This window comes from Schistocerca americana, chromosome 4 (genome assembly GCF_021461395.2).
Source record: "Schistocerca americana isolate TAMUIC-IGC-003095 chromosome 4, iqSchAmer2.1, whole genome shotgun sequence".
In the NCBI taxonomy this organism is placed as follows: domain Eukaryota; kingdom Metazoa; phylum Arthropoda; class Insecta; order Orthoptera; family Acrididae; genus Schistocerca; species Schistocerca americana.
This window is the reverse complement of record NC_060122.1, coordinates 152662244-152676107: the sequence shown is the minus strand read 5'-3', so window position 1 is coordinate 152676107 and position 13864 is coordinate 152662244. Positions and strand designations below refer to the sequence as shown.

Below are 13864 nucleotides of genomic sequence, written 5' to 3'. Positions count from 1 at the left end.
CTGCCTAGCTCTGACGTCATAAATGTTGCGCAATACTTTAAAAATCAAGTAAATAACCTGAAACGTTTCTAGCATGTCAGGAGTAATACTAAATCAGTATGTGTTGAATATCAGTTCAATAACTTTAACCATTTTCGAAATTTGGACGTTTTTCTGTAAAAATCATTGGCGCAACAGAAAAGAGCTAGAAACTTAAAAATTTATATTTATATTCCTTTTTCATAATAATTTAGTAGAAACAGTATTTTGGATCTCACAAATTAAAATTTTAGTTGAAATTCATAATTTTCTGGTGGTGGTGGTGGTTAGTGTTTAACGTCCCGTCGACAACGAGGTCATTAGAGACGGAGCGCAAGCTCGGGTTAGGGAAGGATTGGGAAGGAAATCGGCCGTGCCCTTTCAAAGGAACCATCCCGGCATTTGCCTGAAACGATTTAGGGAAATCACGGAAAACCTAAATCAGGATGGCTGGAGACGGGATTGAACCATCGTCCTCCCGAATGCGAGTCCAGTGCGCTAACCACTGCGCCACCTCGCTCGGTCATAATTTTCTGTTTTTTGTCTTAGAAATTAACGAAGCAAGATAGATTAAGTAGGCGAATAAATAAGGCTAAGATGTTTAAATTTAAGTAGAAGGGAGATCCGCTATAATCATAAAGATGTGAGAAGTTTCAATTGAATAACTATAAAACTATAGCGATAGCGTATCTCCAAAGGGCAAGTTCAGAGCTCGTCTACTGCGTGTAGTGTAATTAAATTAATTCTCTCGCCCAAAATATTTGACTTAGCCACGTCAGACTTTTATTATGATTACTTACCTGCGTGCTGAATGCACATTTAAATTGAGAGCTTCATCGGCCATCAGCAAAGGAAGCGATGATTTATTCAATAACTTAAAATGGTGCATTACTACCCCAGCGGCTAGTCGGGAAAGCCGATTTGATCAGGCGTTTCCTTAGCCGTCCGCACCGCGGCTTTATATATAAGAACGCTGCGCGAGAGAAAAAAGGCCCCAGTTGTCGCTGATTAGCAGACCACCTGTGTCGGGAGTCGCGTCGCGTCGGTATCATTGCTATAAACAGCCTCGGATGCCGTATTAAGATACTCGGGATACACGTAACCATGAAATCGTTTTCTAGTGAAGTGTTAATACTGGGATGACTTTAATGATCTATCTTCAGTTTGCGTATGTCATATTTTCACGTGCCGCCGCGGGACAAATATTCTACCATTATTTAGCATGGCGTTTGATGGACATTATCATCAAATTATGGCGAGCATTCACTTAAACATTTAAATTGGACAGTTATAGTTGCATCAGCGCATTAGACTCTGAACTGTTCTTGTAGTTGGATTGTGTGGATTCTTTTCTTTGATCTGTGACTTTCAGAATATAGCGAACGTTTTTACAGGATCGTTTTTGATTATCAATCCCAGACAATCTCCTAATTCCTCAGAGCTATAAGCTGTAGCTATAAGTGTATTTCTCAGATGAAGTGGGCACTAGGAATTCTAATTACAGGCTTCACGTTTTGCTAATCAGTTTCTGGTTGCCAATATTGTAGTTAGAGAGCCAGTGTTGAGAACGGCAAAAGACAGCATAAATAATAGGAACATTTATATAACAATTAATTCCACCCGCCGCCCCACATATGGTTAATCGGCCGGGAAATGCATCTTTTCTACATATATAAATAACAACAATTATTCTGCATTTCTACATAACATTCTATTTATATTATAACAATAAATTTCCACCAGCCGCCCCACAATTGGTAATCGTTCGGGAAATGCATCTACATTACAAACCAAACATTTATTATTAACAACAACAATTATACCACCCGCCGCCCCACAATGGCACTCTTCGGAACAAGGCCTTTTTTAAAACCCTTTGGTGTCTGGAACTTCTGCAGAGCAACGTGTGCACAGTCATCATTCTTGTAATACAGCTTTACAACCAGAGTGCGATCCTGCATTGAGACAGTCATGGCGAACGTCGCAGACGCGAAAGGAGGAAAAGCCGTGTACCTGGCGTGTTTATACCAACTTCGATGGGTCGTGCGCATAACAGGTATTTTCATTTACGTATTCTGACACATACAGCGCCATCTTTTGATCAATTTTTACACTATTTTTTTTCTTCTGCAATGCGTTTTTCCCCTTCTCCGATAATATTAGGTTGCAATTGGACGTCATTCTGACCAGTGGTGTTATTTCTACAGCGTTTTGAAAGTTTAGTTGTAATCACCCTGTATATCTATACTCCGCAAGCCGCTTTACGGTTTGTGGTGAAAAATACTATGTGTAACACTGTCGCTTTCCCCCCTTTCCTGTTCCAGTCAAGTTCGGTCTGCAAGAAGAAATATTGGTGGTAACCGTCCATGTGAGCTCGAATCGCCCTATTACTTTCGTGTTTTTTTTCCGAGATTTATACGTAGGAGGAAGCTACATATTCATTCATTCTTCTAAAAGGTACGATCTCGCAAGAACCGAATGTTCAGAAAATAATTACGCACTGACATGTTGTGGTGTGATAAGTAATGATGATATGATTGTCAATTATTAATACAACATTTTCCGTTGTTTAACATATTTGATCCATATTTGACCAGGTAGTTGTATTTGTTCGTAGGTGCCGTTTGACTGAAGACCAACGTCTTGTATGACATCATTGTGATCCAGGTAATGATGCTGACGACTTAACAAAAAGTGTTTCTTGTGCAGCATGGAATGGAGACGAGTTTACTTCAGCTGTGGAAGCTGCATTTGCAGCAAAGTTCCCAGGATTCAAGATGTCTAACCGCAATGCTGTACGGAACCTCATCACCAAGTTTCGAAAGACCGGAAGCGCTCATAATGCTCCAAAATCAGGCAGGTCATCCACATCCGAAGAGAAGGTGGCGGAGGTGCAAGCCATGATGCTGCAAAGTCAAAAGAAATCGGTTAGACGACTAGCTCAGCAGGCCCACGTGTCCTTGGGTTCTGCTCACAAGATTCTGTGGAAGTAACTGTCCATGTCTTCGTACAATATGTCGGTAGCGGTTTTTGATGATGATAATGTTTGGCTTGTGGGGCACACAATTGCGCGGTAGAAAGTCCCAATTTTTGCACAGTCCAATTTTTTTCACAGTCTAATCTAGCCACCGTCACGAATGATGAGGATGATGATGAAATAATGAGGGCAACGCAACATAAACACCAAGTCCCCGGGCAGAGAATTGCCCCAACCCGGCCAGGAATCAAACCAGGGACCTCATGATACAGAAGTAGCAAAGCTAGCCGCTAGACCACAAGTTACGGACCATATAGTTTCTGTCCTTGCTGCAGAACAATGGCGAGGGGATTCTTCACACAGCGTTTTACACGGGTGAGGTATGGATTCACCTCTCCGGTTACGTGAACAGCCAGAACAGTCATGTGTGGACTACGGAGAATATGCATGAATTTAAGGTGTCCCCACTGCATGATCAAACGCTTGGTGTTTTGTTGCGCCGTGACTCGTAAACGCATCATTGGGCCAATCTTCTTTCAGGACACCATAAATGCAGAACGGTACTGCACCCGGATTCTGGAGCCCTTCCTAGGTGAACTGAATGAGGACGAAATTGAGAATGCCTGGTTCCTAAAAGAAGGGGCGACTGCACATACCGTCCACATGGCGATGTAATTTTTAAAGGACATCTTCGGTGACGCCATCATTTCTCGACGACTCTGAGGTCCGCGCTCACCCGACATGGCTCCACCGGATTACTTTCTATGAGGTCCGTTGAAGGGTAAGGCCTATGAAGGCAATCCGCACATCATACAAGAGCTCCAAGCTGCACTGACACGTCACATTCGGACCATCGCTCCCGATGTTCTGCACAACGTCTTCAAGAACAAGAAGAAACGTGAGCAACTGTGTCTTCAATTTCAAGGGAATAACTTCCAGCACCTGTTATAACTTCCATGACTTTAATAAGGCAAGTTATGAACTGCATAGTTACTTACTGAACACAATAAAGCCACACCGTGATACAAGACGCCTCTCTTTCAGCGCTTGCCATTAGAGTTGGCTGAGCATGTCCGTGACGCATTCCGGCATATTAGATGAAATGCTAATGATACGCGGTACTCTGCATTCGACCACATCCGTCTCCTCTGGCAGTCCCACCTGTTACGGATCCCAGACGAGAAATACCCAAGTACTGCTCGAACGAGAGTTTTGTAAGCTACCTCCTTTGTGGGTAGACTACATTACGTGAGGATTCTCCCAATACATCTTTCTGGCATCTCCACTGCAGCCGCGATTCGTTTTACGCGGTCGTTCCACTTTAAAACGCCAACGGCCTTGCCGCAGTGATGACACTGGTTCCCGTCAGACCACCGAAGTTAAGCGCTGTCGGGCTGGGCTAGCACTTGGATGGGTGACCATCCGGTCTGCCGAGCGCTGTTGGCAAGCAGGGTGCACTCAACCCTTGTGAGGCAAACTGAGGAGCTACTTGATTGAGAAGTAGTGGCCGCGCTCTCAGAAACTAACATACGGCCGGGAGAGCGGTGTACTGACCACATGCACTCCATATCCGTATCTAGTGACGCCTGTGGGCTGAGGATGACACGGCGGCCGGTCGGTGCCGTTAGGCCTTCATGGCCTGCTCTAGAGGAGTTTTTTTTAGTTTTTTCCACTTTAAAACACTCCGTACGTAAACTCTTAAATATTTATGGATGTTCGCTCTTCCATGATTGTTCCGAAATCAGGTAATCTTAGTAAACGAGGTCTTACTTCCTGTTAATGCGCAATACGCTATATTTGTTTATGTTGACAGTCAAATACCAGTCACTGTACTTAGAGCCCCTCCTTTCCCGTGAAAACCCCCATTCAGCTTCCGACGGCACCCGCTAGATCATCTACATAAGTTGTGGAAAGTAATGGTACTATGATACTCTGCTTGAGTACAGTCGGAGTGACTTTTACATCTGAAGATTCCTCTCCGTTGAAAATCGCATGTTGTGTTTCATCTACATCTACATGTGTAGTCTGCGAATCACATTTAAGTGCCTGGCAGGGGGTTCATTGAACCCAATGCACAATTGTCTATTATTCCAATCTCGTATAACTTGCGGAAAGAACGAACACCAATACCTTTTCGCACGACCACTGTTTTTCCTTATTTTATCATGGTGATCTAGGTCGATGTCAACAAAATATTTTCGCATTCGGAGGAGAAAGTTGATGACTGGAATTTCGTGATAAGGTTCCTTCGCAACGAAAAACGCCTTTCTTTTAATGATGTCCAGCCCAAATCCTGTATCATTTCAGTGACACTCTCTCCTATATTCCTCGATAATACAAAACGTGCTGCCCTTCTCTGAACTTTTTCGATGTACTCCGTCAGTCCCATCTAGTAAGGATCCCACACCGCGCAGCTGTATTCTAAAAGCGGACGGCCTAGCGTAGCGTAGGCAGCCTCCTTAGCAGATCCGTTACATTTTCTAAGTGTCCTGCCAATAAAACGCATTCTTTAGTTAGCCTTCCTCACAACATTTTCATTGCGATCCTTCCAATTTACGTTATTCGTAATTGTAATTCTTAGGTATTTAGTTGAATTTACGACCTTTAGATTTGACTGATTTATCGTGTTTAACGAACTCCTTTTAGCACTCATGTGTATCACCTCACACTTTTTGTTATTTAGGGTCAACTGTCAATTTTCGCACCATTTAAATATCTTTTCTAAATCGTTTTGCAATTAGTTTTGATCTTCGGATGACTTTATTAGTCGATAAACGACAGTATCATCTGTTTTATAAAAAATTCTTCATTCCAGTCAGACAGATAATCTGTCTCTAATTTTGTTCATTACTACGGATCGAACATCTTCAGGAAGTCGTGGAACACGCTATCAGTTCAGGCCCCGATATTTACTGCTCGCCGCGCGGAGTGGCCGCGCGGTTTAAGGCACCATGTCACTGACTGCGCGGCCCCTCCCGCCGGAGGTTAGAGTCCTCCCTCGGGCATGGGTGTGTGTGTGTGTGTTGTTCTTAGCATAAGTTAGTTTAAGTAGTGTATAAGTCTAGGAACCGATGACCTCAGCAGTTTGGTCCCTTAAGAACTCACATAAACACATTTACTGGGCCGGCCGCTGTGGCCAGCGGTTCTAGGCGCTTCAGTTCGAAACCGCGCTGCTGCTACGGTCGCAGGATCGAATCCTGCCTTGGGCATGGATGTGTGTGATGTCCTTAGGTTAGTTAGGTTTAAGTAGTTCTAAGTTCTAGGGGACTGATGGCCTCAGTAGTTAAGTCCCATAGTGCTCAGAGCCATTTGAAGACACATTTACTGCTCTCTGGGTGTCGTTGGCGATCACAGCGTGCTAGATTTCGCGCGGTCGTTGTTTTCGGAACCCATGTTGAATCCTACAAAGGGGATTTTCGGTCTCCAGAAGTGTTATAATACGCAAACATAATACATGCTCCATAATGCTACGCGAGACTGACATTTCAGATGTATATCTTAGTTTTGCGCCTCTGTTCAATGATCAAGTGTTCAAATGTGTGTGAAATCTTACGGGATTTAACTGCTAAGGTCATCAGTCCCTAAGCTTACACACCACTTAACGTAAATTATCCTACGGACAAACACACACCTATGCCCCAGGGAGTACTCGAACCTCCGCCGGGAGCAGCCGCACAGTCCATGACTGCAGCGCCTGAGACCGCTCGGCTAATCCCGGGCGGCGTTCAATGATCCTTCTTGAAAACTGTATCGACATGCGCTTCTATTCAGTCGCTAGGTACGCTTTGCTTCTCCAGCGACCTACGGTACACTACTGATGGAAAAGGAGCAAGTTCGTTCCTTCACTTTATTTGAAAGCGTACTGGTGTCGCTTCAGCTGCAGTGGCTTTTCCTCTGTTGAGCGATTTCGTTTGATTTTCTATGCCTTGGCCAGCTACTCCGACTGGTCATTGTGAAACTCGTGCGACGATTTGAAGTAGGATCCACAGTACGATCTTCTTTAGTGGGACGACTTTGGAGAAAGACATTTAACACGAGGGGCGTTCAGTAAGCAAATCGACACATTTTTTTCTCTGCCAGTTTCGTTTGAAAAAATGCGAAAGTTGACGTGAGGCATCGTGGAATATTCCTACTTCAGCCCCTATGGTTTCATGATGTTCCGATAGGTGGTGGCGTTTTACGTAGGCTTAAAAATGGCGTCTGTAATTGGAAATTAGCGTTTCGCCTCATTGGCCGGGAGGCCCCTTGCGGGGCAGGTCCGGCCGCCGTGGTGCAGGTCTTATTACATTCGACGCCACACTGGCCGACCTGCGCGCCGGATGGGGATGAAATGATGAAGACAACACAACACCCAGTCCCTGAGCGGAGAAAACTCCCCGACCCAGCCGGGAATGGAACCCAGGCCCGTAGGACGGCAATCCGTCACGCTAACCACTCAGCTATTGGGGCCGACGTCTGTAATTGAGGTGCGTCCCAAGGAGAGAGCTGCCACTGAGTTCCTTTTGACGGAGAACCAGAACTTCGCAGATATTCAAATGCGCTTGCAGAATGTCTACGCAGACCTGGCAGTGAACAATAGCATCGCTACTTGTTGGGCGAGGAGTCTATAATCACCACAACAAAGTGCGTAAACCTGTCCGATCTCTCGCGTGCCGGCCACGCTCTTACAGCTGTGCCACCCTCAAAAAGTGAAGGAACGACTTCAGGGTGTTCGTCGCCACAAAAGTGCAAACTAATTCTTCCTTCTCCATGACAACACGAGTCCTCACAAAAGTCCACGTATCCGAGAAGAGACCACAAAACCCTTTGGACTGTTCTTTCTAATCCACTCTGCAGCCCGGATCGCATATCTTCCGACTACCATCTGTTTGGTCCAATGAAAGATCCACTCCGCGGGAAGCAGTTCGTGGATAATGTAGAGGTTATTCATTCAGCAAGACCCTCGTTCCGACATTGGCTAGTAAAGTGGTACCATGCGGGCGTGTAGGTTCTCCCAATAACGTGGCGTTAAGACCGTTGCATTGAACGGAGATTACGTTGAAGAATATGATTTTGTAGCCAAAATAATGGAGAATAGTATTGAGTATTGGAATCCTTGCCGGCCCGTGTGGCCGAGCGGTTCTAGGCGCTTCAGTCTGGGACGGCGCGACCGCTACGGTCGCAGGTTCGAATCCTGCCTCGGGCATGGAAGTGCGTGATGTCCTTATGTTAGTTAGGTTTAAGTAGTTCTAAGATCTAGGGGACTGATGACCTTAGATGTTAAGCCCCATAGTGCTCAGAGCCATTCGAACCATTATTTACTACTAAAAAAAAGTTTTGATCACGTTTTATTTAACAAGGTGACCGGTTTCGACCACTACTGTGGTCATCTTCAGACCTACAAGTTGTATACAAAGCTTTAATTAGAGGGCTACATGCATTAAAGAAAATACATAAAGTTATAAAGCTATAAAAAGATGAATTACTATTGAGTAGGAACGTCTTTCTGTTGGAGAATCAGTACTGGAGAAACCAGTGCACGTCTTACTATATATAATGGAGGCTCCGCCCACTTCTGATGGCATGATGAAATATTTTTAACGCTTCTTAATTGACAATAGCTGTTTAATAATCTAAGTTTAGTGTGTATTTATTTTTAATTCTTGACAATGTTCTTTTAACTAAGAAATTTCGCATTGTGTGGGCGGAGCCTCCATTATATATAGTAAGACGTGCACTGGTTTCTCCAGTAGTGATTCTCCAACAGAAAGAGGTTCCTACTCAATGGTAATTCATCGTTTTATAGCTTTATAACTTTATGTATTTTCTTTAATGCATGTAGCCCTCTAATTAAAGCTTTGTATACAACTTGTAGGTCTGAAGAGGACCACAGTAGTGGTCGAAACCGGTCCCTTGTTAAATAAATCGTGATCAAGACTTTTTTTAATAGTAAATATTTGTAACACATTGATCACTGACACTCCCATAATGTATTCAAAAGTAATTAACTTGAACTATTTTTTGTAATCCTGAATAAAACCAACCTATTTCCAGGAAAAAAACGTGACCATGTGCTTATTGAATCTGGGATAAGAGAGAGTGCCAGTCGCCTTCCAAATCGTTCGTATCGGTGACATCAACATAAAAGATACATCATTTCAAACATAATAGGTTTGTGACAAAGCCTCAAAAGACGGTGTTTTCATTAATAGGGTTACGCAGGGTGATTTTTGTCCACCGTGTACAAAATCTAAGAATTAATCAATGAGAGGATATGGAACAAAAAAGATCCAATGAATGTATGTCTGGAAATACATCGTTTCCATGTTAGAGGCCATATGTTCAACCATACATTGTTACAGAGACTGCTGTCTAATACACGCTGTACAATGCTGCCACATTTACAACGTGTGCTGAAAATCGTTTCCATGTGCCTCAACGCACGCGTGTACGCGCCGTAGCCTGTTCTGTCTCACACCTCCACATCGGCCAGGCTGCACCTGAACAGTGTCCAAGGCAGCGTGAATACGCTATTCCAGTGTTTCCACGTCTGGAATGGTTTCTGCATGCACGTTACTTTCGAGATGGCCCGACAACCTGAAATCACACGGGTGATATCCGGTTAATGACCAGGCCATGCAACTGGACCCCCTCGTCCGATCCATCGAACAGAAAAGACACCACTGATATGCGTCTAGACGTTAATGGCGAAGTGGGCCGGAGCACCATCATGTAGCAGCCACAAGATCCTTCGAATCGTCAGTGACACTTCTTCCAGCAGGAGAGGCAAAGTCACCCGCAAGAAACACCGATAGTTCCGGCCTGTTAGGCGATGTCGGAAGGAAGACTGGTCCCAGAATACGGCCGCCAATTATCCCGGCCCACACATTTGGGCTGCACCGATGCCGATGATTCGCTGTCACCATACTATGGCTTTCTGCGTCCACATATGAGAGTTATGAAAGTTGAAGAAACCACTCCACATGAAGGTGGCCACATCTCTGAACACAATAGAGACACAAATCCCGGAATCGGGGTTGCCTGGTGAAGAAACCAGTGCCTAAACTGCTCGCGATATTGGAAGTTACGAAGCCCTGTACACGCTGTAAGTGATAAGGGTAGTAGCAATTGTCATGGAGAATGTTCCACACGGACGTCTGGCTTACCCTGTACTGGCAGGCCAGCTGCCTGCTACTGACACGGCGATCGCCTTCCGCAGTGTTAATCACATTTTCCTATAAGTCTGGTGTCCGAATATTTCGAGTACGTCTTCTATGATTTCCTGCTTCCTGAAACTACCGTGTCTCACACAAACGGCAAAACACTGTCGCAAACATTTAAAGCTGTGGTCGTTGAGGGCGGGATACGTCTCCTGATATAACCTTGCTGCCCACCGCCCATTATCACTAGCCTTTCCGTAACCAAACACCATGTAGGCAAGCTCTCGATTCGAATACAGAACCATTGTGTGTCGCTGTATTACATCCACTACAAGATGGGTCAGCAAGAAAAGCGAATCGTACACAACATTACCAATGACTATGGCAAGAGAGGGCGCTAGGGTATGACGTATGAGGAACAGTACCACACTCTAGGAGGAAACCAAACCATGCATATTATAACTGTGGCTACATGGTGGAGCGCTGTTAGACTGCAGTCTCTGTAACAAAGTATTACTGAATAAATGGTCACTAGCATGGAAACCTTGCATTCCCGGACATAAGTTTATTAGACGTTTTTTGTTCCGTATCCATTCATCGATTAATACGTAGAGTTTATACACGGTGGAAAACAAACACCCTGTTTATGATTTAATAACGCGTAACGACGAACTCTTCAAGATACTGCAAACGCAATACAATTATTGTATTCAGGAAAGCGTATAAAATTCTCACAAAATTCTTAGAAAATTCGGTAAGCAGAGACACGGCAGCATCTACCGTTTTTCCATCTGGGAGAAGAAAGGTACAGTAAGCCTAAGTAACGTACCTTTCTCGACGTCGTCTTTTCCCGCTCGTTAATCCCAGTAGCCTACGGGACTCCAAAAACGTTTCCTGTCCTACGCAGAAGGATAAGAACGAAGCTGAAGGCCCTGAATTTTTTAACGGCCTTCTGGACTCTGACAAGCGCGGAGGAACCTGGCAGGCAAAGCGAGTTTCTGGCGAGAGCAATGCATCAAGAGAATCGCTCTCATCAAATATGCACTTCCGCAGAACCGTAGGCTGCGGAAATTAAGAATCAAATATTTAGTACACGAACAAGATTCTCAGGGCGCTTTAAAGTCTCGCAAGCAAACGTCACACTCCAAGCACATCCATAAATATTCAGGCCTCTTTCCACCTACGAATTTGTTCCATTCTTTGGACTTATTACGGGCTTACTGCAGCAACCGAGTACTGTGCGGCAAAACTACGTGGACTTTTCTCCAGATTACGGCCATGGTAACTAAACTGGAACATTATGTAAATGCACTTCATGAATATAGTAACGTTAAAACATTCTCGTGTACTAGATTTATTTATTTATTTCATATTACCTGTTACCATAATTTCATTCGGAGCTGTATTCCTCCTTTACTTGCTTTCCTAATATTAATCTACATCCACATTTATACTCTGGAATCCCCTGTGAAGTGCATGGTAGAGAGTACTTCAGACTTTATCGGTTGTTAGGGCCTCTTCCGCTCTATTCACGTATGGTGTGTGCAGCTGGTAAAAGTATTCTGTGTGCATGTTTTTAGCCAGCAAGGTTGAGAGTGTCAGCGACCTTACTTGTGATAATTACTTACGAAGAAACAGTCACGATCGTAAAATATTTATTTTTTACGCAGGTTGTATCAAAAAGGATGGCGCAAACTTAAAAATAGTTCAATTGGCTCTGTGCACTATGGGACTTAACATCTGAGATCATCAGTCCCCTAGAACTTAGAACTACTTAAACCTAACTAACCTAAGGACATCACACACATCCATGCCCGAGGCAGCATTCGAACCTGCGACCGTAGCGGTCGCGCGGTTCCAGACTGAAGCGCCTAGAACGACTCGGCCACTGGGGCGGCCGCGCAAACTTACACGGCTGACAGTAAACGATAATAGAAGCACAAATGTCCCAGTAAACACAGTTCGGCAAACGAGCCGCTTGCGAGATAATCACGACTGTATGGTTCCACGCCGCCACTGACGGCATTGTTTGTAACATCGTCCGTTTTCCCCCTTGCGCACTTGAGGCCGTCCTATGGTCGCTGTTTGCACATGGGAACATTGTCGAGAGGTGGAGTTGGAATCACACCATACTCGCAGAACGTACAGGACGGATACAGTACACAGTCTCAAAGGCTATCAGTCGCGTCTGAGGGGTGCCACATGAGCTGTGTTGTAGTTACAATGGAACTGTACAGTAACGAAGAGTATGCAGATATGAATTTCATGTACGGTAGGGTTAATGGCAATGCACGGGAGGCTGCAACTTGCACCAAGATGCATATCCTGATCGAAGACACCCCGAAAGTCGTACATCTACAAGGGTCCATCAGCGCCTGAGAGAACACGGGGGTTTTTCACTTGGCAAAGCAGGAGGTAGCCCTGCTCGCATTGCCCCTGAGACTGAGGATATGGTGTTGGAAGAAGTACAGCGCTCTCCAGAAACCTCGAGGAGAAGAATTGCCACATAAGTGCCTGTGCTCAGCGGCAGTAGTGTGTGCAGAATTTTACATCGCAATTTACTGTACGCTTACCACCTCCTACGAGTTCAATGTCTCAATGATGCTGACTCTATTCCTAGAGTGATGTTTTGTCAGTGGCTGCAACAGCAGGCTGTAGTCTAACCTCGTTTCGCATGTAGCATTTTATTTACAGACGAAGCAGGATTCACACGCGATGGTGTGCTTAACTATCGTAATACACATTTGTGGTCTGAAAGAAACCCACATGCAGTTCATGAGTCACCACATCAGCAACGTTTCTCAGTGAATATGTGGTTAGGGGTACAAGGCGATCAGATCATTGGGCCACACATTCTTCCACCACAACTTAGTGGACGGAGTACCTTAGCTTTCTGCGGTGTAATCTTCCAGGATTGCTTGAGGATGTTCCCCTTCAGCAACGTCAGAGTATGTGGTACATGCATGATGGAGGTCCGGCATATTTTGCTGCTGTTGTGAGACGGCATCTAACGCGCAGATATGGCCAAAGATGGATAGATCGAGGCGGGCATGTACCTTGGCCTCCAAGATCACCTGATCTAAATCCTTTGGATTTTTGTGTCTTCGGTCACCTCAAAATCAAAGTGTACAGCACACCCGTTAACACGGTTCAAGAACTTGTAAGGGGTCCGTAGGCCCTTACTATAAGTTTGCACTCGGCACAGGTCGATAGGGCAAACAATCGATAGTGTCGGGTTGCGATAGCGAGTGTAGAGTGGAGTCAGTTCCCAGGTTGCGGGCCGAGCCGTGTGGAGGCCTGTTGCCTGTTGATGTAATGCAAGGCTTACCGACAAAGGGAGTGGCCATCGCCGCGGTTTAACCCCTTTGTGTTAAAATAATACGGGAAAGTGAAGAAGTATAATTACGATAGTGATCAGTAATATTTCTGTGCCGATATTTGTGGTTTCGCGTCTACCGCGCCGGCATCATTTGGATTACAGTGTTGGATTGCAGTTAATGAATTTGCGTGTGACAATAAAGAATAGCGAGGAAGCCTGTGCTAAGATTAGCCGTAATTAAAAATGTATGACGAAGGCAGTGGCTGTCTCCTTCCTTTTGTATTTTTGAGACGAATATAGGTCCTTGATTAGTGAAGCTGTGTTGGCATTTCTTCTTGTCACCGGACATTTCATTATTACAGCATTTGAGAAGGACAAAATGGAATGTAACAACTCCGTAGCAGCCAAATC

General features: G+C 44.8%; 1 non-coding gene and 1 pseudogene across 1 annotated transcript; one reads left to right on the top strand and one right to left on the bottom strand.

Annotated features, from left to right (window-relative positions):
• Window positions 1-465: 465 nt before the first annotated feature.
• On the bottom strand, window positions 466-538 carry Trnaa-cgc. Its single transcript has one exon. It is a non-coding gene; the product is annotated as a tRNA-Ala (tRNA).
• A 3785-nt stretch (window positions 539-4323) lies between these two features.
• Window positions 4324-4441, top strand: LOC124614245 (annotated as a pseudogene).
• Window positions 4442-13864: the final 9423 nt, after the last annotated feature.